At 36.5% G+C, this 13,636-nt stretch overlaps 1 non-coding gene across 1 annotated transcript; it reads right to left on the bottom strand.

Annotated features, from left to right (window-relative positions):
* Positions 1 to 1,040: 1,040 nt before the first annotated feature.
* On the bottom strand, positions 1,041 to 1,147 carry LOC141662394 (small nucleolar RNA R71). Its single transcript, XR_012550513.1, has one exon. It is a non-coding gene; the product is annotated as a small nucleolar RNA R71 (small nucleolar RNA).
* Positions 1,148 to 13,636: the final 12,489 nt, after the last annotated feature.

Raw genomic sequence — 13,636 nt, 5'->3', positions numbered from 1 at the left:
ATGATATTAGTATAATGAAAGTTGGCTATTATCAGTTTCGTGTTATTCGATTAATATCATCACTGTTGCATGCTAAAGGTAATAACAATGACTATTGAAGGAAGTAGTAATGAAGTTGTGATCTCATGAGTATTTTAATATTGTTAATTCGAAGTGTTAATTAAGTGGTTAATTTTAGTAGTTAATTGTAGTTAATAATTAGTTAATCAAATCTAAGTGTTATTATCTTAACATTGAGAACTAATCATATATTGGTGAGTGAGCTTAATTGAACATAATTAGTCTGAGTCTCTGTGGGAACGAACTAGAAAGTTTTATATATTACTTGCGAACGCGTATACTTGCGTGAATATTAGCGCGTGTTTTCGCCCTAACAAGTTTTTGGCGCCGCTGCCGGGGACTCGGCGTATTTATTTAGTTTATGTACTTACCATCATTGGTCGTCAGGACTCAGTGATTAAGACGTGTTACTTATTGTTTTCGGTTGTGTTTCAGGTACTTTAGCGAGCGTTTATGCAAACTCGTTCTCGTACTCGCAAGAGGACTTTAGATACAGCTGAGGAGACAGACGAAGTTCTTGATATTCCGGAGAAGATAGATTTTGAAGATTCGGATTTAGGAAGTGAGCAGAAAGAGCCAGTAATCATGGGTGATCGTATTGTTCCGGCAGATCCAGCTCTTATGGACTTTTCTCGGCCTAAAATTGATGACATTCAGTCAAGTATTCTTCATCCGGCTATCCAAGCTAACACCTTTGAAAAATCAGGCCGGGCACTATTCAGATGGTGCAGAATTCTGTTTCTTTCGGAGGAGCTGCGACTGAAGACCCCAACGTGCACATAAGGAATTTTGTCGAGATCTGCAGTACTTTCAAATATAATGGTGTGACTGATGAGGCTATCAAGCTGAGGCTTTTCCCATTCTCACTGAGGGATAAAGCTAAGGACTGGTTACATTCTGAACCAGCTGGGTCCATCACTACTTGGCAAGATCTTGCGCAAAAGTTTCTGGTAAAATTTTATCCAATGGCAAAGACTGCTGCTATGAGGAGTGCTCTTACTCAGTTTGCGCAGCAACCTACAGAATCTATGTGCGAAGCTTGGGAGCGCTACAAGGAAATGTTGAGAAAGTGTCCACATCATGAAATGCCTGATTGGATGGTGATCACTGGTTTCTATAATGGTTTGGGGGCCCAATCTCGGCCTATGCTCGATGCAGCAGCTGGAGGCGCCTTGTGGGCCAAAAGTTATACTGAGGCTTATAATCTTATCGAGACTATGGCTGTAAATGAGCATCAAAACCCAACTCAAAGGATGATGCCTGGGAAGGTAGCAGTTATTCCGAAAGTCGATGCAGCCACCGCTATTACAGCGCAGCTCCAAGCGTTGTCTATGAAGGTCAATTCTCTAGTTACCAATGGAGTCAATCAAATAGCTATGGTCTGTGAGCTTTGTGCAGATTCTCATGCTACGGATCAGTGTTCTCTTGTTAACGAATCTGTTCAGTATGTGAACAATTACCAGCGACAACAACAGCCTGTGCCAGCTACTTATCATCCTAACAACAGAAATCATCCAAATTTCAGCTGGAGTAATAATCAGAATGCTATTCAGCCACCATATCAGCAAGGTGTTAGTAAACAGTTCAACCCACCTGGATTCCAGCAACCACAGCAGTATGCTCAAAGGCAATCATATCCTCAACAGGGAGGTGTAGCTGCACCCACTAGTACTGATTTTGAGGAACTTAAGCTGTTGTGCAAGAGTCAGGCGGTGTCGATCAAGACCTTGAAAAATCAAATCGGTCAAATAGCCAATGCAGTGCTCAATCATCAACCTGGCACGCTTCCCAGTGACATGGAAGTGCCAAGTAGGAAGGAAGCTAAAGAGCAAGTCAAGGCTATTACCTTAAGGTCTGGGAAAGTTGCTGATGCTAAAAAGGCAAAAGAATGAGAAGCTGAAGTTGGAGATGAAGAAGCTAAGCAAAAGGAGAAAGCGGCGGAACCAAGGAAGACTACCATTGAACACACTTTGCCTGAGGGTAATATAGGGGAGAAACAACTCTATCTTCCACCACCTTTCCCTAAAAGATTGCAACAACAAAAGCTGGATAAGCAGTTCGGTAAGTTTCTGGAGGTGTTCAAGAAACTTCACATCAATATACCTTTCGCTGAGGCTTTGGAGCAAATTCCTAGTTATGCGAAGTTTATGAAGAGTATTCTTTCAAGGAAGGTGAAACTGGATAACCTTGAGACCGTTGCTCTAACGGAAGAATGCAGTGCTGTGCTGCAACAAAAGTTACCTCCAAAGCTCAAAGATCCAAGTAGCTTCACCATTCCTTGCACCATTGGCAAGTTGTCGTTTGATAAGTGCCTTTGTGATTTGGGAGCAAGCATCAATCTGATGCCGTTGTCGATCTTTAAAAAGTTGGATTTGCCTGATCCAAAACCCACCTACATGTCTCTACAATTGGCTGATCATTCTATTACTTACCCAAGAGGCATAGTGGAGGATGTGCTAGTCAAGGTGGATAAGCTCTTCTTTCCTGCAGACTTTGTTATTCTTGATTTCGAGGAAGATAAGAAGATTCCCATAATCTTGGGAAGACCTTTCTTGGCCACTGGCCGTACATTGATAGATGTGCAGAAAGGTGAACTTACAATGCGGGTGCAGGATCAGGATGTGACCTTCAATATATTCAAAGCAATGAAATTCCCTACAGAAGATGAGGAGTGCTTAAAAGTGGATGTGATTGATTCTGCGGTTAATTCGGAACTCGATCATATGCTAATGTCTGATGCATTAAAAAAGGCCTTAGTGGGGTATTTTGACAGTGATGATGAAGATGGCAACGAGCAATTACAATATCTTAATGCTTCTCCCTGGAGGCGAAAGCTGGACATGCCGTTTGAATCTCTTGGTACTTCTGACCTCAAAAATGCTGAAGGAAAGCTCAAACCATCAATTAAGGAAGCACCCACCTTGGAGCTTAAGCCATTGCCTGAACACTTGAGGTATGCTTTTTAGGTGATACATCTACATTACCTGTTATTATTGCATCTGACCTTTCAGGTAGTAAGGAGGACAAACTCTTAAGGATTTTGAGAGAATTCAAATCGGCTATTGGATGGACCATAGCAGACATCAAGGGGATCAGCCCTTCATATTGCATGCATAAGATTCGGCTAGAGGAGGGTAGTAAGCCAACTGTTGAGCAACAGCGCAGACTTAATCCTATCATGTAGGAGGTGGTGAAGAGAGAAATTCTGAAATGGCTGGATGCAAGAGTTCTTGAAGAATGGGGATCAAGAATAACAATGCGGAATAATTACAGAATAAATCAAAACACAAGTAATTAAAAACAAGAGTCTTTAAAAACTTTCTGGTGGATTTGAATGATTCCACCAGAGATATATATTATATCGAGAGAACTCTGTGTGCAAAACGCCCACAGCTGCTTACAAAAATTGAACTACTGAGAATACAGAGAAATGCTAAGAATTCTGCTTACAAATGTTTCTCTAGTTTTATCTCAGATAACTACTTTCTATTTGCTGCTTTTTGGTTTATATTTCACCAAGATTACAAAGTAATAAGACAAGATAATAAAACAAAAACTATCTAGTCTATTACAATGCTACTTCATTACCCTATTCCAGAATCTTCGAATATCTTCTTCATAGCATGGAAATGACAATGTTTCTTTGTTCTCAAAAACCTAGTTGAATAGGCTACCACATTCCATTTGCATCTACTCGACGCATGTGATTGTGTTATCACTGTCAACAGATGTTTGAACTCTTTATCTGTCGGGTTCATGATCATCCATCGAGTTAATGATCATCCGTCGGGTTGTTAATCATCCATCGAGTGCATTGTTATTTATCCGTCGGGTAACAATTATGCACTTGACTTCATATCACTTATACAGAATCAGAATACATCATCTATGCACAATTAATCAACCTATTCTGCATATCGAGTTAAAGTCAATCATGACTCAAATACTGCTACAGATTCTACACAATGTTTATGCAGAAATGTGCAACAGACTTATTGTTACAGAAGCTACTCACCCGACGGATAATAAGTCATCATCCGTCGGGACTATAATGAGTCATCCGTCGAGACTAAAAGTCTTATCCGACGAGTGCTAGATTATTTCACTAAGTAAAATCTACCAACGTGTTTTGTTCATGAAATCATCAAGTACACAACATATGCACAACAGTACCGGGTTGTCCGCGTGATTAACCATGGAGTCGTATTGAATTGTTTTCACTTTCAAATAGTGGATTTAGTGCAAATTTATTTGCATAAATATATGGAATATCTCTAAAATTGGTTTTATAGTTCTATAATTACAATAATTATTTTTGGGATTTTATAAAATTTAGAAATCAATATTTCATCAATTATTTAACCCTGTATGATTTTCTGATGATATTTACTTGTAAAATTTGTATTTAATTCTAAAATCCTTCAAAAATTATGAAACTCATATTTATTTAAGTTTGAAATATTTCGAGAATTTTAAAATTATTTTGGAAATTTTCGGGATTAATTTCACCGGCATGTCGATTCGTTTAATTGCTAAAAGCGGGTATAAACTGCATTTCAGAAATTATTTTGAAATTACGAAATTTATGTTTTCTTAAACTTCGGGATATTTGTAACATTTTAAGACTATTTTCGTAATTTCCTGAATTTGTTTAAAATACAGTTTTGTTCGTTAATTTCGAAATGGGGGTACGAGGTTCATTTCAAAAATGTTTTAAAAATTATAAAAATTTTATTTTATTAGTTTCAGGATTTTTAGAAAATTTTAATACTATTTTGTTAATTTTCCGAATTTATTCTATGGGCAACCTGGTTCGATAAATTGTGAAACACGAATTGAAAGTTGGGCCTCCAGTCAGGAATCAGGACACGTGTTAAGTTTATATGCGTTGAATTGAAACGTGGCAGCACAGGATTAATCGAAATAATACACTCAAAATATACCACTCCTCCCCTGTTCTTATCATCAGTCTCTCGAAACCTCTCAATCTCTCTCTCGATTTCTCCGACATCTCTCTCTCCTCTCCTCTTTCCCTCTCTATTCCCGTTTCCCTGCTCCTTCTTGTTCGGTGGAAATTACTTCCGCCGCCCCTGTTTCCGGCAACTCCAGCCGTGCTTGAGCCTTTTTCCGGTATCTTGTTCTTGTCTGATTACTTGACCTTACAGTTGTATATATATATATGTATGTATATATGCCTATATGGATTCGGTGGATCATTCTTATGGTTTCTATGTTGCTGCGGTCTTTGGTTTCGCCACCATATGCCGCCTGGTTCTTTTATTTTGCTGTCATGGTTCTGTTCTTGTGTATGGCGCGTGTGATACGCGTGCATGATGGGAATGTTTTTTTTATTTTGTTTAATTTGCTGCAGAGATTAATTGACTGGGTTTTTGTGAAATAAAAATATATAATTCTGTACGGGAAATTATCAGCTAATCGGTGAAATCAGCGTAGGACGCCCTATATAAACGGGAACCCGCGAATTTTACTGCCGTCGGCGAGCCGACAGTGGACTGTGATGACGCGAGGTCCTAATATGAATAATTATATAAAATACGAATAATAGTAATAATTGAATAATACCGGTGATTGGGAATTGGTGATTATTGGATTAATTATTGGGTTGTCTGTTGATTGTGATGTCGAATTGTTTCGACGGGTAGTCCGATAAACAAAAGAGATGTTGTCCGATTTCCGGGAAATCAAACTACGGAAATACGGGAGCGTATCCGGTAATTATCGGGACGTCGAATGAGTATAAGTAAATATATACATGTATGTTTTATACAAAACCTGATTGTATGTTGTAGTGAAACGTTTTGCCAAAATCAATAAACCTAATTTCATACAATGACGAGTATACGTATTTTCTGAAAATGAACACCAAATCAATTTTTGAGAACGTGAACCCTAGCTGATGCCTGTAGTGCAATAATGTATGTGTTACGAGTCGAGTGTTGTTAGCGCACGGGTAGATTGTTTGCGAGGATATGTCAAGCATAATTGGAAGTCTAAACTAGGGTATTTTGACTCTGTAGGTTTTAGTCGGAAGGCCCGAGAATTGGCTTTGGATAAAAGAGGGTATGATGGTCAGTTGAAAAGCTCAGTAAAGTTCCAATTAAAGGACTTAAGTGTTGAGTCAAATCCAATGTGATCTAGTGGTTGAACGTTAAAGCCTGAGCGGCAGAGTCGGCTTAGAGTTGATCAGTAATAGTTGTAAAGCCCTGTAAGGCAAGTACTTCTAAACCTTTTCGAGATATAATGCAATTATTTCTAAATTTTTCTTATAACACATTGTTAAGTATTCAAAATAGCTCTGTTTTATATTGTAAATACTTCGAATCCTTCAGCCTTGAACCCAAGCCATATCGTTTGATCTTTGAGCCGTGAGCCTTATTCTTATAAACTATCCTTTGTTGATTCTCAGATACCAAACCACACAAATATGATGCTACTCCCCAAATGTATAACTAACAAACACCAAACACTGGAACAAAATTGTTTGAAAACATAGAAACTTTTATACCCCAACCATTCTTTATAACATCAAAGAACTAAACCTTACAAAATCATTATTCGTCTAATACTTGATCCTCTTACAGGATGAAAACCATTTCATATACATACCTTGATATACCCTTGTGATACTCATGAATAGCATTACGCTTTTATACCAATGTTTTATCACTGTTGATTATGATCTTGCTTATTGAATTACATTGTTTATTATACTGAATCATTTTAGAATTGGTTAGTTTTCTTTATATGGACCGAATTCGTGGTCGGACCAGATTCGTGGTCGAATTAGGCCAATGTGTTCCTTGGATCCAGTTCGTAGAGCAGAGCTGTGTGCTTCGCTCGGGGATAGTGCGTGACTGATCAGCTGCCTAACTTTGGTTTTTAAAAATTAAAATGAATATCCAATTCTGTCGATTAGTTAAAAAGAAACTTGATTCCTCTAAATCATCTTGTTTGATCATTGCTTAACCTCAGTTATCACTGTTATGACTTGCTGAGCTAGTTAGCTCACCCTTGCAATTATCTTTATATATTTTATAGTTGAAAAGGATATGGATGATAGTGAAGTTCCCCAGTAAAGTGCGGGCTAAGGTTCCAGTTCGAGTTGGATTGAGCTAGCAGAAGCTTCATACGGTAGAGAGATAGTAAGATTTTAAGAATAATTTTATTATCAGTTGTAAGTTAAATTAGTTGGGATTTGGTACGTTGTAATAAAAGTTAAGGTTGTGGCTTGTTTTCATACTTTAACCTGTTGCGATCCGTGGTTATGTAAAGCAGGGTCATGGAAAATAGTATTTCATATACAGGTTTATATGTTGTGTATGTGTTGTGGACCCCAAACTTCTGACCCGGGTTCGGAGGGCGCCACAGGTTGATATCAGAGCTACAGGTTATAAGTCACTGAAACAAGCCTAGATTGTCGGGATTGGGTAAAGGGTTAGGATTAGGAATAGGAAATAGAAAGATAAGACGTTATGAGGTTGAGTGCGACTGTATAGTAGGTCTCCTGTGCGGTTCTTGTTGCGATTTAGGATTTTTAACTTGCGACGTGATCTCCAGACAACGGCAATGACAGATGCTGATTTCCCTGTATCATCTGATTGTTTGGAGTTTTCCGTTCGAGGATCGTCATCTTCTATTAGATTTGATTTGCACCTTGTTCTTCCATCAGTATTAATGGTACTACCTTCCGTTATGACAGTTGCACCTTTCAAGCTATTCTACCCTATTTTACCACCTTTTGATACGAGACTACCTATTTAAGAACCTCCATCTATTTAATTTTGTTTTACTGGCCATTCGGCTGTGAGTGTATCTCTTTAGTTTACCCTACATCCTGTTCTATACCCTCGGTTTAAAACTTATCCTATGAAGCAACAATACCTACGAGGATGGATTCGGGAGTTATAGTAAATGGTGAGTACTTAAAATATAAATAAAGGTGAGAAGAAGTCTAGAAAGAAGATTCAGGTGTTCTGAAGGATAGTTGTTACCAGATTAAAAGAAGCCATTAGTGATTAGGCCACCCATGACTAGCTTGTGGAATGGATTAGATAAGTATTGAAAAGAGAGTTAGAGGAGATTATGGTTCTGGAGCTTTCTGTAAAGATAATTAATGGTGTTATGACAATGTGATATATTTATAGTAACAAGGTGATGTGACATCAGCCGATTTGTTGACTATTGGATAGCCTGTTCTAATTAACTACTGCAACGATAATGTCGGGAGTATTACCAGTATGGAAGCTTTGATGTGAAGCTACGAATAAGATAATATGCAACAATAATTGAAGTTTTTATCGATTAAGGAAGGAAAATGGACACGATAAAGGAGAAAAGGTAGATGGAAGTGAACCGACTTTTATGTGATTGTTTCTTTAATTTGGCACCTTGTTATAGGTAAGAAGGACAACAACCAACTCATATAGTAAGGACAACCAAGTGTGCGATTTTCAAAATTTTCTTAAACAAACTCTCGAAAGAGATTTTCTTAACAAATTTTCAAAGGCTGTTTTAATAAAATAAGTTTTAAACCTTGGTTGTCAAGTTACTACTTGAGTTTCTTGTTTGTTAAAAGACCCGGATTACCTGGAAGGATGTTTATTTCAGTGGCAAAGACCATTAAAGTTTAAAGAATTCATTGATGTAAAAGGAGCCTGGGCGTGATCGAAAAAGATTGGGAAGATTTCCAGACCTCTCTAAAAGAAGAATATTATTAACAAAAGGATCGTTATGTTGAATGGTTCGTGGTTATTCTAATTAAAAAAGAGGAAACCCCAAGTTATCTGATAAGAACGCCATTATGATCGAATTGTTAAAATACTATACGTGTAGGTGTGATGGTAAAGATGCAAGACTTAACAAGTAAGAATCTACCATAATGCTTAATTTACGAAGGCATTTCAGTGTACTTTCTAAAGTTGTTATATGACACAATTGGGATATGATCGAACAAGCTCGAAAGATGATTACAAGCGAAATATGGATGGTGACCAATGGTATCTTTCTTATTTTCAATATTACAGCGTATATTCTTTTTTTTTTAATTCCTAAAAATGTATGAACTTCTTTTCTTAATAAACTCCTTATGATGATATCAAAAAGGAGGATATTGCATTCCTTTTAAATTTAATTGTTCCCCTCGAGTTTTGCTCTCTGATTGGGACAAACAATGTTATGGTGAGACGCTTTGTCCGGATGACGAAGAGTCGGGTGGGACGCCACCTAATCATGTGTTGTACGCCATATGGTACGAAAGACTGGCCATCTTAAGTACCAATATGGTTGTCTCATTTATATTCAAATCCTTACTTCTTCTTTCTTTTCAACTCTAATTTTTGTTGAATTGTGAATCCTTCTAGTTGTATCATCGTACTATCATTCTTCGCAAAAGTTTTTCAAATAAAAAAATTCAATGTATTATGAACCAAGCAGGCAAAGTTCCATATACCTCTTATGCATGGGAAGGAAATCAGGGCATATGGCAAAGATTGCAATCACTAGCCCCAGTGAAGGATCCACTAAGAGCCAAGGGAATCTACTCCAATAAGGAATACGTCTTCGAGAATGAGAATTTGTGATTTTCCTGTGAAATATGTTATTCAGAATACGGACGTGATGACATCGATGATTATGGTGAATACCTTATGCGTTAAAGTATTGAGAGATGTGGAAGCAACTTGATTGTTTATTCCCCCAAGGTATTGTTGATAAGATGATTTACCCCGTTGGATTGATAAGATTATGACTAAAGGACTAGCAAATTTAAGAACGCGTAATTATTAAATAAGTAAGTACCAATGGTGGGATTGAGATTCATGGCAACAAGTTGTGAGGATTTGATATTATTTAAGATAGGAGAATTTGACATTATTCTAAGAAATGGACTAACTAATTAAGCGTGATGTCCAGATAGACCGTTGTGATGAAAGATAGTTCTAAAGACGCCAAATAAGAATGTGATGAGGTTCAGAAGATGAAGGAAGGTAAAGAATTGTTAACAATAATTTCGGTGATCAAGATGTGAGCATTATGGTGATTATGGGATAAATAAAAGTCAGAAGCAAACAAAATTTGAAGATTTGATAGCAATTAAGGAGTTTCAAGATATGTTTCCAGATAAGTTGTCAACATTTCTTCCAGATAGAGAAACGAAGTTCACGATTAACATAGCACCTGAAAGGAAGCCAGTGTCCAAAGCCCTGCACAGAATAATGCCATTTAAAATGAGGAAGTTAGCAAAGCAGATGCAAGAGATATTAGAAGAAGGAGCGATTAGACCCAGTGTACCCCTTAAGGTGCACTGGTATTAATTGTTAATAAGAAAGATGGAAGTATGAGGTTATGTGTCAACTAGCAAAAGCTCAACAAGTTTACTATCAAGAGTAAGTATTTGTTACCTCGAACTAATGATTTGTTTGATCAGATGAAAGGAGCAAAAGTATTTTCTAAACTTGATTTAAGATTTGGGTGTTACCAATTGGAGATTGAACCTATGGATATATCAAGGATAATTTTCAGAACTAAGTACTGCTGCTATAAAATTCTAACAATGTCATTTGGGTTAACCAATATACCAGTAATATTTAAACTTGATGGACACAATTTTTTAAGAAATATCTGGATGAGTTGTATTTGTGTTAAAGTCAACGGAGGACCATGCGAAGCATTTAATGACAACTGGGGAGGCGGAGAAGAAAGAAGTTGTATGTAAAGTTTACAAGGTGAAAGTTTTGATGGTAGAAAGCATAAGTAATCAGTGAGGAGGAGACCAAAGGAGATCCAGTAGAAATAAAAGTTACTATGAATAAAGAAAGGCCAAAAAGTACCAATAAAATTAAGAAGTTTTACTATGGACCGGTTATTATCGAAAACTTGTGCAAGATTTCTTGAAAGTTGTAATACCTTTGACGAAGCTAACCAGGAAAAGCAAGAAGTTTATATGAAATGGAGAAGGGTAAAGAAAGTTTTGCAGAGTTAAAGAAGAGAATGGTTACATCACCTGCTTTATCACTTTGAAAGTATCAAGGAGATTTGGTAGTTTATAGTGATGCTTCTCATAAGGGAGTAGGATGTGTGTTGATGCAGCATAATAAAGTTATTGTATATGCACCCAGAAAACCTAAACCTTATGAGCAGAAGTATCCTACTCATAATTGGGACTAACAGTAATAATATTTATTTTGAAAGATTGGGAAATATGATATGTATGGAGAAATGTGTAAGATCTATACGAACCATAAGAGTTTAAAGTATGTATCCACGAGGAAAAGCAAATGTAGTAGCAAGAAATAAGCAAAAAGGAGAAAATAAACATAAAGACTACACCGAAAAGAATTACCTATGGGATTTCAGAAGTTGGAGTTGGAAGTCAGATATATAATCCCAAGGAAACAAGGATGGGTAGTATGACCTTTTAGTCAGAGTTGTTAAGAAAAGATAAGGAGATATCAAGGGAAGATAATGGATCACGATGTTAACAGTTAGTAAGAGGAAGATTCTGCACCCAGAAGAACGATCATGATATTCCCAAGTTTTCTCCCAGCACTTGGATGCCACAAGTAAAAGAATTAAGAAATGAGATTATACAGGGAATTCATAATATAAAGTATTTAATACCAAGATATACGGAAATCTAAAGAAAAATAGTGATAACCAGGTATAAGAGGGAAATTTCAAAATGGATTAGGAAGTGTTAGATATGTCAAAGAATTAAAGCGAAGTATTGGAGGCCTAGTGAACAAGCCAGGCGAATGAATGGTTTTACAAGAAGCAAATCGTAAAATTTACCAGTGATATTATTGGAGAAAAGGGATGAAATTATGAGATTGTGTACTGATTAGCGGGACTTTAATAGAACAACAAATAAGAATAAGTGATCCCTATAAAGAATTAATTACTTACGAGACCTAATTCAAGAAGTGTGTTATGTTTCAGGGATTAACTTAAGATCTGACTCGAGATCATATCAGAGGTTACGAATAAAATGAGTTATGAGCATTGCAAGCTCTGGAGATATTATGTGAAATAATAAGTGTATCAGTGGTCTATAAGGAATTAAGGAACATGGTGTATAAGGAGTACTCAGATACGCGAACTATACTTATTGATAACATCCTCAGCTATTTAAAGAATAAGAAAGTCTGTGTGGGATGCCCAAGGATTTTCCTCCAAGGATTAGAAGGAAAACAACTATACATTGAGTTCTCAAGTATAAAATTTTGACCGAGGATTAACAAAAGATTATGAATTAATCAATTAACAACTACCTAAACAAAGCTGTATGGTAACAGATGCCTTATGCAGAAAGAAAGGATTGGATGTAATTAAGACCACCGAGGAGTTAATAAACGAATTGGAAAGAGTGGAATATGAAGTTCAAATACCTAAAGGATGTAATTAAGACCACCGAGGAGTTAATAAACGAATTGGAAAGAGTGGAATATGAAGTTCAAATACCTAAAGGTGATAATGAGTGAATATATGAGATTACTTTTCAGCCTTAACTGAAAGAAACGAATAAGAGATGTTTAGATGTTTGGAAACCAAGTTGGAAACTCATCCTTAAATTCAGAGAGTCAAAGTACGGAAGTGATTCATGAAATGTAAGATATGTTGGGAGGTTGAGTTTTAAGGAAACACTGGAATGATCATTTATGATCGATGTCAACTTTGGAATGCCACTTTACCAAGCTTTATGTGAACGCAAGTATAGGTCCCCATTTTTATTAAGATAAAGTGGGAGAAAGAAAGTTGTCAAATTCTAAGTTAATTCAGCACACTAAGAGCGTAGTGATATTGATTGAAGCAGCTCAAAGTAGACAAAGAAAGAAGATGAAATTGTATCGAGAGAGAATATGAGTATAGAAATAGGACCAATAGTGTTAGTACAAGTTTCATCTTGAAAGAGTCTGGATAAGTCTAAGTAGAAGGGACAAGTTAATTCCTAAAATTAGTGAACCATTCGAGGTGTTGATAAATATAGATAAAGTTGTTCATGAGTGATGTTACCATCACAACAGTGTGTACATATAATGTGTTGGCCTGTTAATGTTAAAGCGGTAAGTATTTGATTTGAATTAAGTGATAGATTAGGAGCCAATGGGCTCTTGTCCAAGTTTGTTTTGCATATAGTGATCGATCCAAATTCTTGATCGTTAAAGGCGAGTTCTTGAAAATGAGAGTATATCCATCGTAAGTACGTTTGAAATCCTCGATTAGAAGAGTCTACTTGGAAATTAGAGTCTTAAATGCTTGACAAATATCCTCACTTTTTTAGTTAGACCAGATTCTGAGGACAGAATCTTTTTAAGGGGGAAGGATATAACAACTCGGGTATTTTTGAATTATTTAATAATGTAATTATGGAAATTATTAAATAAATAAAATATATGTATTGGTTTTGACCGCTATGGGTTGTTTGATTATTGATGTGTGGTTTATAGTGTACCGGGTTGTCCGCGTGATTAACCATGGAGTCATATTGAATTGTTTTTACTTTCAAAAAGTGGATGTAGTGCAAATTTATTTGCATAAATATATGGAATGTCTCTAAAAT

The sequence above is a fragment of the Apium graveolens genome, chromosome 5 (assembly GCF_009905375.1).
Source record: "Apium graveolens cultivar Ventura chromosome 5, ASM990537v1, whole genome shotgun sequence".
Classification (NCBI taxonomy): Eukaryota; Viridiplantae; Streptophyta; class Magnoliopsida; order Apiales; family Apiaceae; genus Apium; species Apium graveolens.
This window is presented reverse-complemented; position numbering and strand designations above follow the sequence as displayed.